This window comes from Triticum aestivum, chromosome 1B (genome assembly GCF_018294505.1).
Source record: "Triticum aestivum cultivar Chinese Spring chromosome 1B, IWGSC CS RefSeq v2.1, whole genome shotgun sequence".
NCBI classification, from domain to species: Eukaryota; Viridiplantae; Streptophyta; class Magnoliopsida; order Poales; family Poaceae; genus Triticum; species Triticum aestivum.
Genome location: NC_057795.1, coordinates 327,317,842 through 327,335,193, shown reverse-complemented (window position 1 = coordinate 327,335,193; position 17,352 = coordinate 327,317,842). Strand labels below are relative to the sequence as shown.

At 40.0% G+C, this 17,352-nt stretch overlaps 1 pseudogene; it reads left to right on the top strand.

The window, feature by feature from the left end:
• The first annotated feature begins 6,539 nt into the window (after positions 1-6,539).
• Positions 6,540-14,102, top strand: LOC123121876 (protein argonaute 16-like; annotated as a pseudogene).
• Positions 14,103-17,352: the final 3,250 nt, after the last annotated feature.

Sequence of the window (17,352 nt, the reverse complement as noted above, 5' to 3'; positions counted from 1 at the left end):
ACACCCCCACTGCTAGCCCAGGCTGCCGACCTGGAACCTATCCCCTGATCAAAGAAGAAGCAGAAGAAGAACTCCAAAACAAGCAAACGTCGCTCTCGCATCATGATCATCGCATAACCTGTACCTGCAACTGTTGTTGTAGTAATCTATGAGCCACGAGGACTCAGCAATCCCATTACCATGGGTATCAAGACTAGCAAAGCTTAATGGGTAAGGAAGGGGTAAAGTGGTGAGGTTGCAGCAACGACTAAGCAAGATATGGTAGCTAACATACGCAAACAAGAGCGAGAAGAGAAGCAACAGAGCGGTCGTGAAGCTAGCAATGATCAAGAAGTGATCCTGAACTCCTACTTACGTCAAACATAACCCAAAACCGTGTTCACTTCCCGGACTCCGCCGAAAAGAGACCATCACGGCTACACACGCGGTTGATGCGTTTTAATTCGAATCAGGTGTCAAGTTATCTACAACCGGACATTAACAAATTCCCATCTGCCACATAACCGCGGGCACGGCTTTCGAAAGTTTATACCCTGCAGGGGTGTCCCAACTTAGCCCATCACAAGCTCTCACGGTGAACGAAGGATATTCCTTCTCCCAGGAAGACCCGATCAGTCTCGGAATCCTGGTTTACAAGACATTTCGACAATGGTAAAACAATTCCAGCAAGACCACCCAATGCGCCAACATCCCGATAGGAGCTGCACATATCTCGTTCTCAGGGTAACACCGGATGAACACTACGTACAACTAAAACCAGACCTCAAGTTTCCCCGAGGTGGCGCTGCAAGTGGCTCTAGTTCGGACCAACATTTAGAGAAGCATTGGCCCGGGGGGGGCTGAATAAAGATGACCCTCAAGAGAGCGACTCCCAAGGGAAAAGTAGGTGGTGGTGAGGCAAATGGTAAAACCAAGGTTGGGCCTTGCTGGAGGAGTTTTATTCAAAGCGAACTGTCAAGGGGGTCCCATAAATCACCCAACCGCATAAGGAACACAAAATCCGGGAACATAATACCGATATGACGGAAACTAGGGCGGCAAGAGTGGAACAAAACACCAGGCATAAGGCCGAGCCTTCCACCCTTTACCAAGTATATAGATGTATTAATAATATAAGAGGTATTGTGATATCCCAACATAATCCTGTCCACCATGGGGCAATCTTCAACTTCACCTACAATTAACAACGCTATAAGAGGGGCTGAGCAAAGCGGTAACATAGCCAAGCAACGGTTTGCTAGGAAGGGTGAAAAGGTTAGAGGCTGACATGGTAGTTTGGGAGGCTTGATAAGCAAGTGGTAGGTAAAGCGACAATCAATAGAACGAAGCAACTAGCATAGCAATGGTAGTAGTGAGATCCAAGGTGATGGTCATCTTGCCTGAAATCCTGCAAGGAAGAAGAACGAGTCCATGAAGAAGATGAAGCCACGAAGACGAACCAAGCGTAGACGAACGAATCCTCACGATCGCAACGAAACGGGAACTATCAAGAGAAGCACACAACATGGTAAACACACAACACATATACATGACATGATGCACAACCAAGCATGATGCATGACAAGGCTACATGAAGCTACTCATGGCAAGAGATGATGCATACAAGAACAACACATCAAAGCAAGGTTAAATGAGGCCGGAAACAACATATAACAATTCCGGTAAGTCCTCATATGCAAATTTAGAAATTGGTACAGAACTGAATAAACCTTATGTTCAAGTTGTTAAACAGCAAGTTAATATGCACCAAGAGGATCTACACGAAATTCTAGTCAAGTTACATATAAAGTTCATTTAGTTCGGAGCTACGGCCTAGAAGATATGAGCAAAACAAGTTAAACATAGCATTGATGCAAAATGCATACAAACATCAAGCATACACTCTCAAAACATGGATGCAACATGATAATATGAAACTTCATGCAAAATCAAGCAAGTTTCATATAGAGCACACTCAAAACGGAGCAACGGTTCAACACATACACTATACAAGTTTAAAGGACAAGCTGTCCAAAATAGCAACTAGGCATCTTGCAAGCATCAAAACAATATGCTACATCACCTCAACATAAGAACAAAAGGCATGAGCAGGAAGTACAGGTAGAGCATGACAAAACATGAACACTGAGCTATCTCCAGAAAACACTATAACATGCTCAAAAGGACATGTTAAGATTGCAAATAATAACAGTTTCAGACTTGGCAGAAATAACATCAGGTTGCAATGTTTAGAGCTATCAAACAACATGTTACAGGAACTTAACATGGCAAACAAAGGCACGACATGCTAACACTAAAGACAAAGAACAAAACTCCCTTACTAAACTAATTCTAAATATCAACAGAAAAGATGGTATCATCCATGCAAACATGGCAAATGATATGACAGATTCATACATGGCAGGAACAAAAATAAGAAGGCATGTTGGTGAGCTTGTACCACTCACCACAGAGAAATACACGGCATAGCAAGGTTACCAACACTAATAATACATATTTGTGAAGCTAAGAATGGCAAGAGCAAGTTCATAGCATGCTTGGATCACTAACAACAATCATGGCAATATTGAACTTAATGTTAACAGGCTGACAGCAACATTATTTAGAAAGTTTGGAGCAAGATAACAACAAGTTACAGCAGGCTATAAATGCAACCAGGGGCATGACTGGATAGAGCATGACATTTGTAACAAAACATCCTTGGTGAACATCTCCATATTATGCATAGAATGACTTGTAGAAGCAGGTTTGCATAGCATCATGATATAACAGGAACAGACTAGCAAAACAACAACAACAAGTACCCTACTTCACGAGTTTGATGCACTCACTACAAGACTCATAAAAATACATGGGTGGCACCACTGTGAAGATGGCATGATGTAGTTCAAAACTCATGTAGAGCTCATTCTCATAGGATGCACACATAAAATGCAACGAAAAAGACAAATCATCAAATTCTGTTAACAGACAGCATATTAACATCATATAGCACTCTTACAACGACGATTAGGGCATCAAGATGAACTCTAATGAACATGTCATAATGGAATTAAATGAAGAGCACCTCATGATGAACATTTTGATATATCATGCACATAAAACAAAGTAGTATGCAGAGAGTTATGGCAGGTCAAACATAGCATCAGAAAGTTGAAAATCTCAGGGACTTGGCAGATTTTCAAAGTCAACCTCGGGTTGCATGGAAAACGATGCGGCGGCGGATCTCGCTGGATCTGCGGCTCCGGCGGCCGGAGTTGAGGAAGATGGCGGCCGAAGCACGGTGGAGCTCTCCGGCGAGGGGGGAGCGCCGGATCCGGGCATGGGATGGCGGAGGAGGGCAGAGACAGAGGTCGCCGGAGGAAGGACGCCAGCGAGGAAGGCATGTGGCCTCGGGAGGCGCAGATCTCACAGGGGCGGGCAGATCCGGCTGTCTCCGGCGACGGTTGGCGGCGGGGCAGCACCGGGGCAGCGGCGCAGGCGCGCGGGGGCGGAGGCCGGCGAGCAGGGCGGCGGGGTCGGGCGAGGCGCGGGGCGCCGGGGCTCGCGGTGGCGGTGCCACACAGGCGAGGAGGTGGCGGGGCCACGCTGGCGAGGAGGCGACGGGGTTGAAGGCGGCGGCGGTAGAGGGGCGGCGGCGAACCTCCGGCGGCTCGGGCGACGCCAGGCGGAGGGACGCGCGAGGCGCGCGGGCCAGCAGGCGGCAGAGACTCGGGCCCGGGCGGGCCTGCCCTGGGCCGCACGGGGCGGCGGCGGGGAGAGGCGCGGGGGAGCCAGGTGGCGGGCACGGGTTGGTCGTGGGAGGCGGCGGCGCTGAGGTGGCGGCCTCTGGTTCGTCGGAGTGAGGTGGCCGGCGGGGACGGACATGTCCGGCGTGGCGGAGACGTGTCCGGTGGCGCGGGGAGGGGTTTGATCTAGGGTTTGGACCAAGAATTTCGGGGGAGGCACACATATATATAGGCAGAGGGAGCTAGGAGTGTCCAAATTGGGTGCGGTTTTCGCCCACACGATCGTGATCGAACGACCGAGAGTATGGAGGTGACTTGGATGGGTTATTGGGCTGTTATGAAGGGGTGTTGGGCTGCAACAAAAGAGGCTTTTACGGTACCCCGGTTAACCGTTGAAGTATCAAACGGACTCCAAATGGCACGAAACTTGACAGGCGGTCTACCGGTGGTGTACCAAGGTCGATTGGCAAATCACGGTCCATTCTGAGAATGTTTACAACCCGCTCACAACAGGAGACAAAAAGGGGAACACCAGAGGGCATAGGAGTGTCAGATAGCAAAATGGACAACGGGAAAAATGCTCGGATGCATGAGACGAACACGTATACAAAATGAGATGCACATGATGACATGACAAAATGCAACACGCAAGCGAAAGACATGGCAACAATGACGAATAACTGACGGACACCTGGCGTATCAAATCCGGGGCGTTACATGGTGTAGGCCACATATGGGCTCTGGCTAGCCCGCAACGCACCAAGAGAGTAAAAACTCATAGCGCCGCCACATGAAATAATGCATACTATTGCTCTCATATGGCCGAATGGAAAGCTGTGCATACAAGGGCACCGAGAGAGCCGAAGCATGCAGAACCTCAGCGATGGGAGCCCCTGGATGTAGGCTGGATTTAGGTGAACTCCTATGGTGCTATATCTAAACATGGGTAGAAAGGAGGAGGAGGCGCTGTACTCAAAGACCACCATGGCGGTTTTTTGGCTGCAGTTTGTCATTCTTTTCCAAACGTTGTAGAGCCGGAAGCAGCGGAGATACTGGCGTGCAGAAGAGGGTTGGAGGTAGCAACAGAGATAAATGCCACAAGGGTTCACGTTGAGCTTGATGCTCAAGGCGTGGTAAGCATGGGAAATTCCTATTCGCCGCTCGTTGCGGCAAGTAGTCGACCGGACGCACAGGAGGAGATCGACCAGCGTTCTTGTTGGGCCGTCCCGTTCAAACGTTTGTGCGAGTCCAATTTTGGGAATCTTCTAGGTGGTTCCCAGCCGGTTTTTTTCTGGTTTTGGACCGTTTTTTCTATTTCCCTTTTTATGTCTTTTCTTTTTCTATTTATTTTTCTTTTTCGTTTAAATTTTTTATTTAATTTTTCTGTTTTCTTGTCTTTTTTCGCTCTTTCATTTTTTTCATTTTCTTTTGTTTGAGAATATCCAATATCTATTCGGAATTTTATAACATGTTCTTGTTTTCAAAATTTGATCTCAATTTCAAAAAATGTTTCCGTTTTCAAATTTTGTTCACAATTTTAAAAAATGTCCATGTTTCAAAAAGTCTTTCCAGAATCTAAAAAAATGTTCTTGTTTTAAATTTTGTTCACAATTTTAAAAAATGTTCAGTCAATTAAGAAAAATGTTCTCGTTTTCAAATATTTTCTTATGTTCAGGAATTTTATAAAATGTTCCCATTTTCAAATTTTGTTCGCAATTTCAAAAAATGTTCTTCTTTTAAAATTTGTTCACAATTTCAGAAAAGGTTCGTGTTTTTTTAAAAAATGTTCAGTAATTCCAAAAAATGTTCTCATTTTCAAATATTTGTTATGTTCATGTTTTGAAAAAATGTTCTCTTTATAAAAATCTCTTCAGAATGATATTCATACAAAATTTATGTTTCAGAAAATGTACAGGAATTTCAAAATATGTTCTCATTTCCAAAATTTTCTCACAACTTCAGAAAAAAATTCGTGTTCAAAAAAATGTTCACGTTTTCATTTTTTCTGGAGTTTCAAAAAATGTCCCACTTTCATAAATTGTTTTCAAGTTTCAAAAAATGTTCGTGGTTTCAAATATTGCTTAGGAATTTCAATGTTCGCGTCTCCAAATTTTGTTTTGGAATTTGGAAAAATGTTCCCATTTCAAGAAATCTTCATGATTTTCAAAAAAGGTTCTTCTTTTTTGAAAAACAGTTCTAAACAAATTGTTCAGAAATTTGGAAAGACTTGGTGTTTCATAGAACATTCCGTCTTTTGACTTAAAATGTTTGGAACGTCAAATTTTGTTAATTCATTTGAAATATGTTCGTGGTTTCAAAATTAATTCCCTTTTGTTAAAAATAAAAATTTAAAAATATGCTCTAATATTTTAAAAAATTGTTCCAAAGTAAAAATAACTCCTTCACAAAATTTGTTCTTATTTTACTATTTTTGTCAAAATCTGTTTGAAGTTCCAAATTTTGTGCTCGTTTTTCAAAGACTATTTTGGAATCTCAAATTTTGTTTACATTTCTTGAAAAATTCTTTCATGTGTTTTTGAAATGTGTTCAAATTTTCAAAAATATATATGCTACTGTACATGTACAGAAAATAGCATCCAACTGGGAATATCCCGCAAAGGTAAGCTGCTAAATATGTTTGCGATGCGTTTTTGTTCACATGTGGCCATTTGGTAAGCAGCGCTCTGGAGCAGAGCGACGTCCCGTGCTCGGCGGTCTGTCTTAGTGGGCCGGCCCAGCCACGGCCACGGATCTGGTCCATATAGAGGTGACGGCGCCACGGTCGTTGCTCTATTCAATCCCTATCCCCAATCCCCGTGTCCAAACTATTCCGCCGCCGTCGTCGATGGACGGAATAGAAGCTAGCCCTAGGGCTGGCGCTGGCCTGCCGCGACCACCCCAGTTCGACTGCCTGTTCACGGACGAGGGGTGGGCCTTGCTGTCCGAGGAGACACGCCGTTCAATTATAGGAGTTCTGGATCAGGACAGAGAAGAAGAGTACACCGACGAGGATCGCCGTATTCACGACGAAATCATTGTCGGCGGCGGTAACATAGATTATCCTCCTACGCCTTTGATCGATGGTAAGTACCTCAACTCATTTGGTGCATTTTCCTTGCGATGCGATTCTTATTGATGATAGTGGGATGCAGACTGGGAAGGTCCCTTTGACTCGATCGGCAAGCCATGGAGGATATTTGTTGATTCAGATTCGGTGATTAAGCTTTTGGATATTGCCGACGAATACCATTGGGAATGGGAGACGGTGGAGAGAGAGGCGATGCTGCAGGGGCGGCATTTCGCCGTTGGTCCCAAGCCCCGAGACAAGGGCGGCTGCAGCGCATCTAATAACGACGATGTGCTACTCGAGGTATTTATTATTACTTGATTCACGGCCATTTCTCACTTTCACTCGGCTCCGAACCACTGCTCAGAACCTATTGGGAGTTTGGGACTTGTCGTCCTATAAGCAAGAAGAATGTTAGGTAACTGTTCGGTTTCTTGTAACAGTTTTTATCTTACCTTTTTTAATTGCTTTATTACCCTGTTTTTATGATGTACGTGTCCAAGATAGTTTTTTTTTTAAATCTTTCCAAGAAAAAAATGTTTATGGTTTATGTGCCACTTATATTCTCCTCATATTTTACTTACTAGAAATTAACTTCGTTTGGATATCCGATTGTAATATATGGCGGTTAAAACAGGGTGGAGCTATCCAAGTGACAGCAATGGCGCGGCGTGGGTTTGGCAGTGAAGGAAAGCCAATAGGCTTGCTGTCAAACCACTTTGCTGTGAAGCTTAATGGGATTGGTGTGTTTTTCTACCAATACAGTGTAATGAACAGTAATGTGTTTCTGAGTATGTTCTTTTTTAAGTATTTGATAATGATTGTTCAATGCCTATTCTGAACTTGTGATTATGCTGTAGGTGTCCATCAAATCTGGTGACAATAAGGTGGTTCATGGCAAGCGTATTGGCCGAAAGGTCATCGAACAAATGTTGCGAACATACAGCTCTGAGCTTGCTGGGAAGGATTGTGCATATGATGGTGAGAAATGTCTATTTACTGTTGGGCCTCTTCCACAGAACAACTACAAGTTCACTGTTATCATGGAAACATCTTCAAGGTATGGATGTATCTTCGATCATAGCAATTATGTGAGCTGACGAATTTTGCCAAGCACAAGTAGTTTAATAATGACCACTTCTCCTTTTATGGCAAACCTTTTCTTATTCTTATTGTGCCCAATTTCCTTTCATTTCCTGAAGTGTTCTGTTCAAAATTTGCACATTCCTGATTGGGCTTATCTTGTTATTTTCATTTGTGGTGGTATGGTGTCTACTTTTTATTTTTATTTTACTTTAGCAATGAAATAATAACTTTGGAGTCATCACAGGTTAGATGCATACGATCATAATTTCATTACATGGCGACGTGCTACTGTCATCTTGTTTGAAAGCAAGGAGCCAACACCATTCTAGCTTGTTTACTTGCTGCTATTTCAATTCCAACTTTCAGGAATTTGTGAAAACATTTGACATTGTAGCCTACTGTCCTCATCCATAGAACTAGCTTTTTTACTGTGTCTGTTTTGTACACAGAAATACTCGTGGTAACTAAAGTGATGAAAACATCATATATATTTTTATTGCGGGAAAAAAATTCCTATATTTGACACGAAGTTCTAGGTTGACCTCCATAGGATTGCTGCTGTGAAGTTTTATATGTTATCTTGGTTAAGCCACAAAGGATTGTTCTGTCGCTGGAAGTTCTGTTTGTGATATTTGTTGCAGTATCATACATTTTGTTAATGCTCTAGGCAAGTACTTTATAGATAAAGAAATAGCAATAGCAAACTTACCCAAATTGCATCTGTTCTTCAGGGCTGTTGGTGGGAGTCCAGGACATGGAGGCCCTGATCTAGGCGATGAGAAACAAGCGAAGCGGTCACCTCTTCCAAAACAGTTTGTAGTCAGTATAATATATGCAGCAAAGATTTCCCTCAGATCAGTTGCTTTAGCGCTCCAAGGAAGTGACTCAGATCATGCCCAGGATGCTCTGAGAGTCCTTGACATTGTTTTAAAGCAACAACAGGCTAAGCGGTACGAATAATATAATTTTACACTCTGCTTACCTCTTCAGTGTCATTCTGATTGTATTTTTTTTATTGTATCAGAGGTTGCCTACTTGTTAGACAATCATTTTTCAGTGATGACAATAGAAATTTAGTTGATTTAACTGGCGGCGTCAGTGGGTGCAGTGGATTCCATGCTAGTTTCCATACTACAATGGGTGGTCTATTTTTAAATACAGGTATTCACTATTCTAACGACTTCTGTATTTTGATTCACATTACTAATCTTGAGAAACTGATGCATCACATTTATGTCAAATAGATGTTTCGACTACTATGATTGTGACTCCTGGACCTCTTGTCAACTTTCTTCTTACAAACCAAAATGTCAGAGACATTAGAGACATTGACTGGCCCAAGGTTCATGATATTATTCCACTGCCTGATATCCTAGCTTTTATTTTTCTAGTGAATAAACTATTTCTTACTTTTTTTCCATGATGAATATTTTTATAACTTGTCAAGAACTTGTATCTATAATTCTATATATATTTTGCAGGCGAAGGAAATGTTAAAAAATCTGAGAGTTAAAGCTAAACACAACAACATGGAATTTAAGATCATTGGACTTAGTGATCAACCATGCTTTAGACAGACGTATGGCTCTATTCCTGCATTGGGTTTCTTTTTTTCTTTCTCACAAACTGTTTCATTCCTATTCTGCATGCCTGGTAAATTTTGTATCATTCTATCCTGATTTCATTTTTGCATTCTGGTTTGGCCAACCTGCTTTGATTTTTTGCCCCCAGTTATAAGAACTTCCTGCTGTAGGATCCACACAGCTAATTTTGTATAACATTGAGTAATTATGGTTACGTAATATATAGACTGAAATCTTGATATAAAAAATAGAGGTCTCACAGTAAATATCCGTACAATGTTATACTCGCATTACCTGTCCTCATATATTGCAGAGCAAAAACCAATGTTCAGAGCCACCTGAGAGCACAAATGCTATTTTACTGGAGAAATTAGTTTTTTTATACTCCCTCCATTCCAAAATATAAGGCGTATACAATTTTCAGAGTTTTGAAAAAGTTTGTACTCCCTTCATATATTGTATTCTGGGACGGAGGTAGTTACTAGTTACTGCAACCTTCTTTGGTCATGTTGATATTACTGATGCACAGATTTCCAATGGAAGTTCGGAGCGGAAGCAGTGAAGGTCAGACTGTTGATATTACTGTTGAGGAATATTTTAAATCCAAGCAGGTGTTTTTGGAGAAGCCTTATTTGCCATGTCTTGATGTGGGAAAACCAGAATGCCCGAATTATCTCCCAGTTGAGGTTGTAGTTTTGTTTATTCATTTGATGCTCAGTGGTTTTAGTCTGTCTGCACACAAAATCCAAGTTGTGATATATGTCTTCCCTTTATTGGTGCAGCTGGCGAACCTGATATCACTTCAACGTTACCGGAATGCACTGTCTTCTCAGCAAAGAGCGATACTAGTTGAAAAGTCACGACAGAAACCTCAGGATCGCATAAGAGTTATTACTGATGTGGGTTTGCTGATTTCTGTTGAGATATTACAGTTTTTAGTTTATTTCCTTGGTTACTGACACCTAATTTACAGGCAGTAAAAAGTAGCCAATATAATGATGATCCATTTTTTTCTTCTGGTGGCATTGAAATTGAGAATAAACTCATGCCTGTTGATGGCCGTGTTCTGTCCGCACCAACGGTTAGACCTAATCTATTTGCATTTTGCTTTTTTCTTATAGGACTAACGTTTTTTCAAACTGTTCTGATATGCTTGCAGTTGCTTGTGGGGAATAGTGAAGAATGTATTCCAACCAGAGGCAGTTGGAATTATAATAACAAGGTTGCTACTTGGCTACTTGTGATGGAGCACACCTAACAGATGTATTTTATAGTGAATTTACATTTCATTTATTACTGTTGCAGAAACTATTCGAGCCTGTAAAGATTGAGCGATGGGCAATTGTCAACTTCTCTGCTTCTTGTGACATGAGCCGGATCTCAAGAGATATGATAAACTGTGGACGAAGCAAAGGCATTGTAAGTTCTTCCGTGGCTCGTTTATTTTGCAGTAAAGCATGACCATATGTAGCATGTCTTGTAAAGACATCTGTTGGCCATATATTTTATACCTTCCTGTCTTGCATAGATTATTGAAGAGCCTCACAGCCTGGTGAATGAAGATAGCCAAGCTAGGATATGTGCTCCTACTGTAAGAGTCGAAAGGATGTTCGAAAAAGTTAAAACAAACCTTCCTTGGCGTCCAGAATTTCTGCTATGTGTTTTACCGGAGAGGAAGAATTGTGATATTTATGGTAATATGTCCAACATTTTTATTGCTGCTCGTAGATTCTTCATGTAACGAACTTCTTTACTGCTTTGAAGGCCCATGGAAGAAGAAAAATCTTCATGAGATGGGTATTGTCACTCAGTGCATTGTTCCTAATAATAAGATGAATGATCAATACTTCACCAATGTTCTTCTAAAGATCAATGCTAAGGTACAGATACTTGTCTCTTTATCTGATTGTGCCTTCTAGATTTGACCTAACTTTCTTACCTCGCTTACAATAGCTTGGTGGAATGAACTCTAATATGTTCATTTTTGTTATTAATAGCTTGGCGGAATTAACTCCAAACTGACACTAGAGGATCGCCATATGATTCCAGTTGTCAATGAGATACCCACGTTAATTTTGGGAATGGATGTATCACATGGTCCTCCAGGTCGATCAGATAAACCATCAGTTGCTGCTGTATGCCTTCTCTCTCTGCAGCACTTGCATCAAGCAAAGATCTTGTGTTTCGCTGCATAGTTTAGACGGATATGGAGCTAGTATGTATGATGAAACTTTCTTTCCTATTGGACCAGTGTGGGATTTTTATTTACCCTGCATATGCTACAGGTGGTTGGATCCAGATATTGGCCCCTGATATCACGCTATAGGGCATCTGTTCGGACCCAGTCTCCAAAGGTAGAGATGATTGATTCTCTTTTTAAGCCACTGAAGGGTGAGAAGGATGATGGTATAATAAGGTATTGTAAACTTTTACAACTGGCATTGTTTTAGTTTTATTGTAATTGTGTGTTCAATCCTGTTACATATTTTTTGCTTTAACATTGCATTCCAGGGAACTTCTGCTAGACTTCTACAAAACCAGTCAACAAAGAAAGCCAGCACATATAATCATTTTCAGGTCTTTATTATTATTATTACTTTGACATGTTATCGATATTTTGGAATTTTCATTTTTATAGTTATGCTGATGCCTTAGCTATGTTAAGTTCTCTCCCAAGAATTACTTCCTCAGATTATCAAAGCTTGCTCTGTAACCTTAAAAAAAGGAACATTTGATATATTTCTTCCATTCGGCAAAAGAGATGTGCGTTCCACAAACCTTCAGTTACCTACGTACAGAAAAAGGGATTTTGGAACTACTAAATCATTTTCTCTTTCTTCCCTTCTATTTATATTGTATAATCAAGAGTTAAGTTGGGTAGTGGTAGTCATGTGGCACCCATGGAACATATCAAAAAATGTCATTTTGTCTCAGAATCTCATGTAAAAGTTGACCATGAATATCTTGCATGATTTCTTCCATTTTGTAGTGTCAAAAAGGATATATACATTTATTAGTGCGTGTGTTATTTATGTTTATCTTTGAACTAGAGTACCTATTTTGTATCAAAAGCTAAAAACAAGTTCTTTCACTATGACTGCTGACTTTTCTTCCCACAGAGGATGCATTCTAACTTGTCATTTTCTCCTCAGTTAAAAGTACTCATGGGCTTCGTTTGCTGTTTGTACGTGGAAACGATAGCATTGTTTAATTGTTGATATCATAAATTAGAACGTTGTCTCATGTGTTTCAGCTGCATGTTTTCTGTGTTATATTATATAAAGTAATCAGTAGTCTTCCATCATTTTCTTATGTGATCTAAATATGCAGGGATGGTGTGAGTGAGTCTCAGTTTAGCCAAGTACTGGATCTTGAGGTTGATCAGATTATAAAGGTTGTCGTTGGCACTTGGCATGGAAATCTCTGTTTTCTGGAAATGTTACTTTACAGAATTTTGATGATGCAGGCTTACAAGAATATGGATCAGGGGGCACTTCCGAAGATTACAGTTATCATTGCTCAAAAGAATCACCACACGAAACTGTTCCAAGCTGATGCACCAGATAATGTTCCACCTGGTATGCAATTGTCATGTCAAACATATCTGAGCCTGAGCATCCCCCCCCCCCCCCCCCCCCCCCCACACACACACACGCACGCACGCAAAAAAAAGAAAGAAAAGAGAACAATCTATGGAACTGAACTGCACTCTGGCTTTATGAGCAGGAACTGTAGTGGACTCGGGCATTGTTCATCCGAAACAGTATGATTTCTACATGTGTGCTCATGCGGGACCTATAGTAAGTCTCCCTGCTTCCTGACCCAAGATTATGGAAATTGCATCACTTGAAGTCTATAGATTTCAAGCAGTTATGATTTCACCGCTGATTGTGTAGTTATTTATCAGGCTTTTAATGCCTTCTAATATTTGGCATCCTAAATACTGTAAGATTGGTGTCTAGTTATGCATGTTACTGTCAATGCCTAATTAAGTGTCAGATTTTGTGTGTGTTGTGTATATTTTTCATCCTAAATACTGTGAAATGTGTCCTCTTTTGTAGGGTACCTCAAGGCCCACCCATTATCATGTCTTGCTTGATCAGATTGGGTTCTCACCAGATGATCTCCAGAAGCTTGTTCTTTCGCTTTCCTATGTGTAAGGACACAGCTGTTTCCCAATTGTTCATGTATACGTGCGAGTATGCGGTGGTTCTTTTATTTTGTTACTAGTTTTGATGATAATGCTATTTTTGTGCTTGTGCAGGAATCAGAGGAGCACCACTGCTATATCTGTGGGTATGTTGACATGTTTATATCACACTGTGCTTCCTTTTGTATTTTGAAATATGTTCATCAATGCTGTTTTTCATTCTCCAGTGGCACCTATCTGTTACGCTCACCTTGCAGCAGCGCAGATGAGCCAGTTCATGAAATTTGAGGAGTTTGATGATAGTTCAACAGAAGTAGTCCCAGAACTGCCACGGCTGCATCCTCGTGTCAGCAGTTCGATGTTCTTTTGTTGACGTGTGGTTTTGTTCAGACCATTGTGGAGAAGAGTTGAGTTTGTGTGTGCAGAAACCTGATATTGGACAGGTGTAAGTAGGTTTTGCTGGGAGTAAAATTTGGTTTATTTTCTTTTGACGGTATAGCCCCCGGGTCTATTTTTATCATATATTAAAATCCAAAAATACCTTGCTGCAATTTTGTTTACTTTTACTAGCACATGTGCCAGTGCGTTGCAACGGAAGTAAAAATTAGTGTGTTCACCAGTCTGGCATGATAGCATCCAGAAGGTATCACACGGCAGGGAGACGCACACCAAACTCTAGAAGAAATGCATATCAGTCAGGCATTAATCATGCAACAAACCTTAACACGGGTACTAAGGTCAATTAATTCTCCTTATAATCCTACCATCTACACTTAGTTAGCTTTACACCTTCACACATTCAACTTGTAGCACATTGATTGACCTAGCTACAACATTCGTCCGACTTGTAGCAGTCGCGGTCTCCTTGTTGTGTCCATGTGGTCGGCTTTGCTATGTTGTCCGTATGACTTGTTGTCATGGCATCATTTATGTAACTGGTTTTGCGGCATGGTGGTCCAACTTTCCAATAGAAAAATAATAGCGGCGACTGGTGTTACATTGGTGTGCTTTCGGATGTAGCAAGCAATTGGCCTTCCAATGTTGTGTTCTGCTTTGAGCAATATCAGCGGGCCTAAAACTGTTGTGTGTGTCGTTTGCAGCAACAATGCTCTCGATCAAAAGTATTTTTTTTTCAAAAAAGTAAAATTTAATAGCGGCAAAAACACCAAGAAATAAAAACATTCCCTTGCACATTGAAAAGGTTAACATGCCATCCAAAATCAAAGCTGGCGGCAGGTCGTTTGCTTCTTTTTTTTCTCTTTTTCGTGTTTGAGTAGTTCGCGAGCGAGACCCGATTGATGGCAGCAGCATCTCTCGTGTTGCACACATCTCGGCAGTTGTTTTGTTAGTGTGATTAAGATTCAGCCATCACTCACCAGCTATATATACCACTCCAATCAGGTATCTTATATCTTTTGTTAGTTAGATTCAACCATACAATACACTCTATGGGACATGCAAGCACATCCCGAGCCTACAATCCAGCCATAATTCCTACAATTCTGTTTAGAGCCAACATTTAATTCTATCGTCAGGCTCTATTTCAACAATTTCATTTAATTATAGCCAACCTTAATTCCGTCACTCGTGCACCATACCCTTCCTTGGGCTTGATGATTACTCGACAACTATCCAGCGTATATAAACTGGTGGATTTTTGTGGATCAAAGCGAGGTGGGATAAATATTCAAACGAACCCTCTTTATCTAAAAAAAATGTTGGCGCTTTTTAAATTTAAAAAAATGGTTATGTTTTTGTATTAGCACATAAATTAAAAAATATTCTAGATTTTCAAAAAATGTTTGCGTTTTTCAAAGTTTGTTCGGAATGGTTTTGTTCTATTTTTTCACAACTTTTAAAAAATATTCAGAATTTCAGAAAATGTTCCTGTTTTCAGAGATTGTTCACAAATCTTAAAAATATACATGTTTTCATTTTCAGGAGTTCCAACTAATGTTCCCGTTCCCAAAATTGTTTGAAAATGTGTTAAAAAACATGTTTTCAAATTCTATTTGGGCTTTTCAAAAATTGTTTGGAATGTTTTTGTTCAAAATTTTCAAAAGTTTTCACAATTATTATTGGAATTTCAAAAACAAATGTTCCCGTATCCACAAATTGGTCAATTTTTTTAAAAAAAATCATGTTTCAATTTCCTTTCCGGAGTTTCAATTTTTTTTGTGTTCCCAATTTTGGTCGCAAGTTTTAAAAAATATTTGCGTTTCCACATTTTATTTTGGAATTAAGAAAATGTTCCTGTTTGAAAAAAGTGTTCAAGAATTTTAGAAAATGTTCATGTTTTAAAAAATGTTTCATTTTTTCAAAATAAGTGTACAAATTTGTAAAGTGTTTGCGCTTCACAAAAAATTCTGATATTTTTTCCAAAAATAGTTGATATCAAAATTTAAAAAATATTCGTAGTGATTGGTTCTTAAAACTTTTCACTACGTTATAAATAGTAAAGCTCGGTAGGTTAACTGGTTGGAGTGTTATGTTTGTAATATGACTTCTTGGGCTCGATCCCCACAAGCGCATCTTTTTTTGGAGCTACAACCTATCATTGGGACAAAGAATATTATGACCAAACCAAAAATACCTATTCGCTTTAACAGTACTAGCAAAAGAGCATGTGCGTTGCAATAGGAGAGAAAATATAACACACACTCTTAACTCAACAACCATCACTCAAGACCATAATAGGTCCATCTCTTTTATTTTTGCGAGGCATCATATTTGTGTTGCCGCTTATCCTCCTTCTCACCCTCGCTGGCGATGACCTCGGTGTTCACACAAAATAATAAAAAACATGTGTTGAATATGGTTAATCATAAGGCGTCTCTCTCTCCCTCTCTCCTCCCTCTCCCTCTCTCTCCCCCCCTCTCTCTCGCTCGCTTTTTCTCACTCCCGCGATGAGAAATCTGTTGTTTTCCCTTGCGACATTTTTCAGAGGTATGCACGTGTAGTTATCGATGTTTTCTTTTCCGTATATGGTTATAGTGGGGTATTTATTTGCAATCCGGATCGCCGCCGGTATGAAAAAAGGATCTTGCGCTATAAATTATAAGTTTGCTTCCATAACAATATTTTAAAAATATTTAACAGGTAAAATTAACATCATATTTAGATTCCACACATTTTCTAATAAAATTTCATATATAATATGTTAAAATCGAAGTTACTATACAAAATACAGATAATTTAGAAAATCATTTGGTTTGACTCAAATATATTCCAAAATAATATTTAAAAATACTTAACAGGTAAAAATAATCTCATATTTATATTCTACATATTTTTCTAATCAATTTTCATATATAACATGTTCAAATTGGAGTTACGGTTTAAAAGATATGGATGATTTTAAAAAGCATTTGTTTAACTTAAATATGATCCGCAGATGAATTACGTAAAACATCAGGGGGGTTTCAAAAATGTAAAATAACGGTTTGGGTGTGACTTAAATCCGGACGGCGGGTTGATTTTAAGAGAAAACATTGCTTTAATGTTTCGTACAAGCAGTGGTAGTTACCACCACTTGTGTTTTGTATGTTATATGTAGTATCTGTCAAAATTGAAAGTATGTACGTATAGTATGTAGTATATAACAATGATTAGGTAGTATATATACTAATTTTTAGGTAGTATATACTATGTTTTGAGTATGCTTTTTTTTACGTACAAATATGTACGTATTTCACAAATATAACAAAAACTATGGGTTCATATGTAATTTTTTTTATG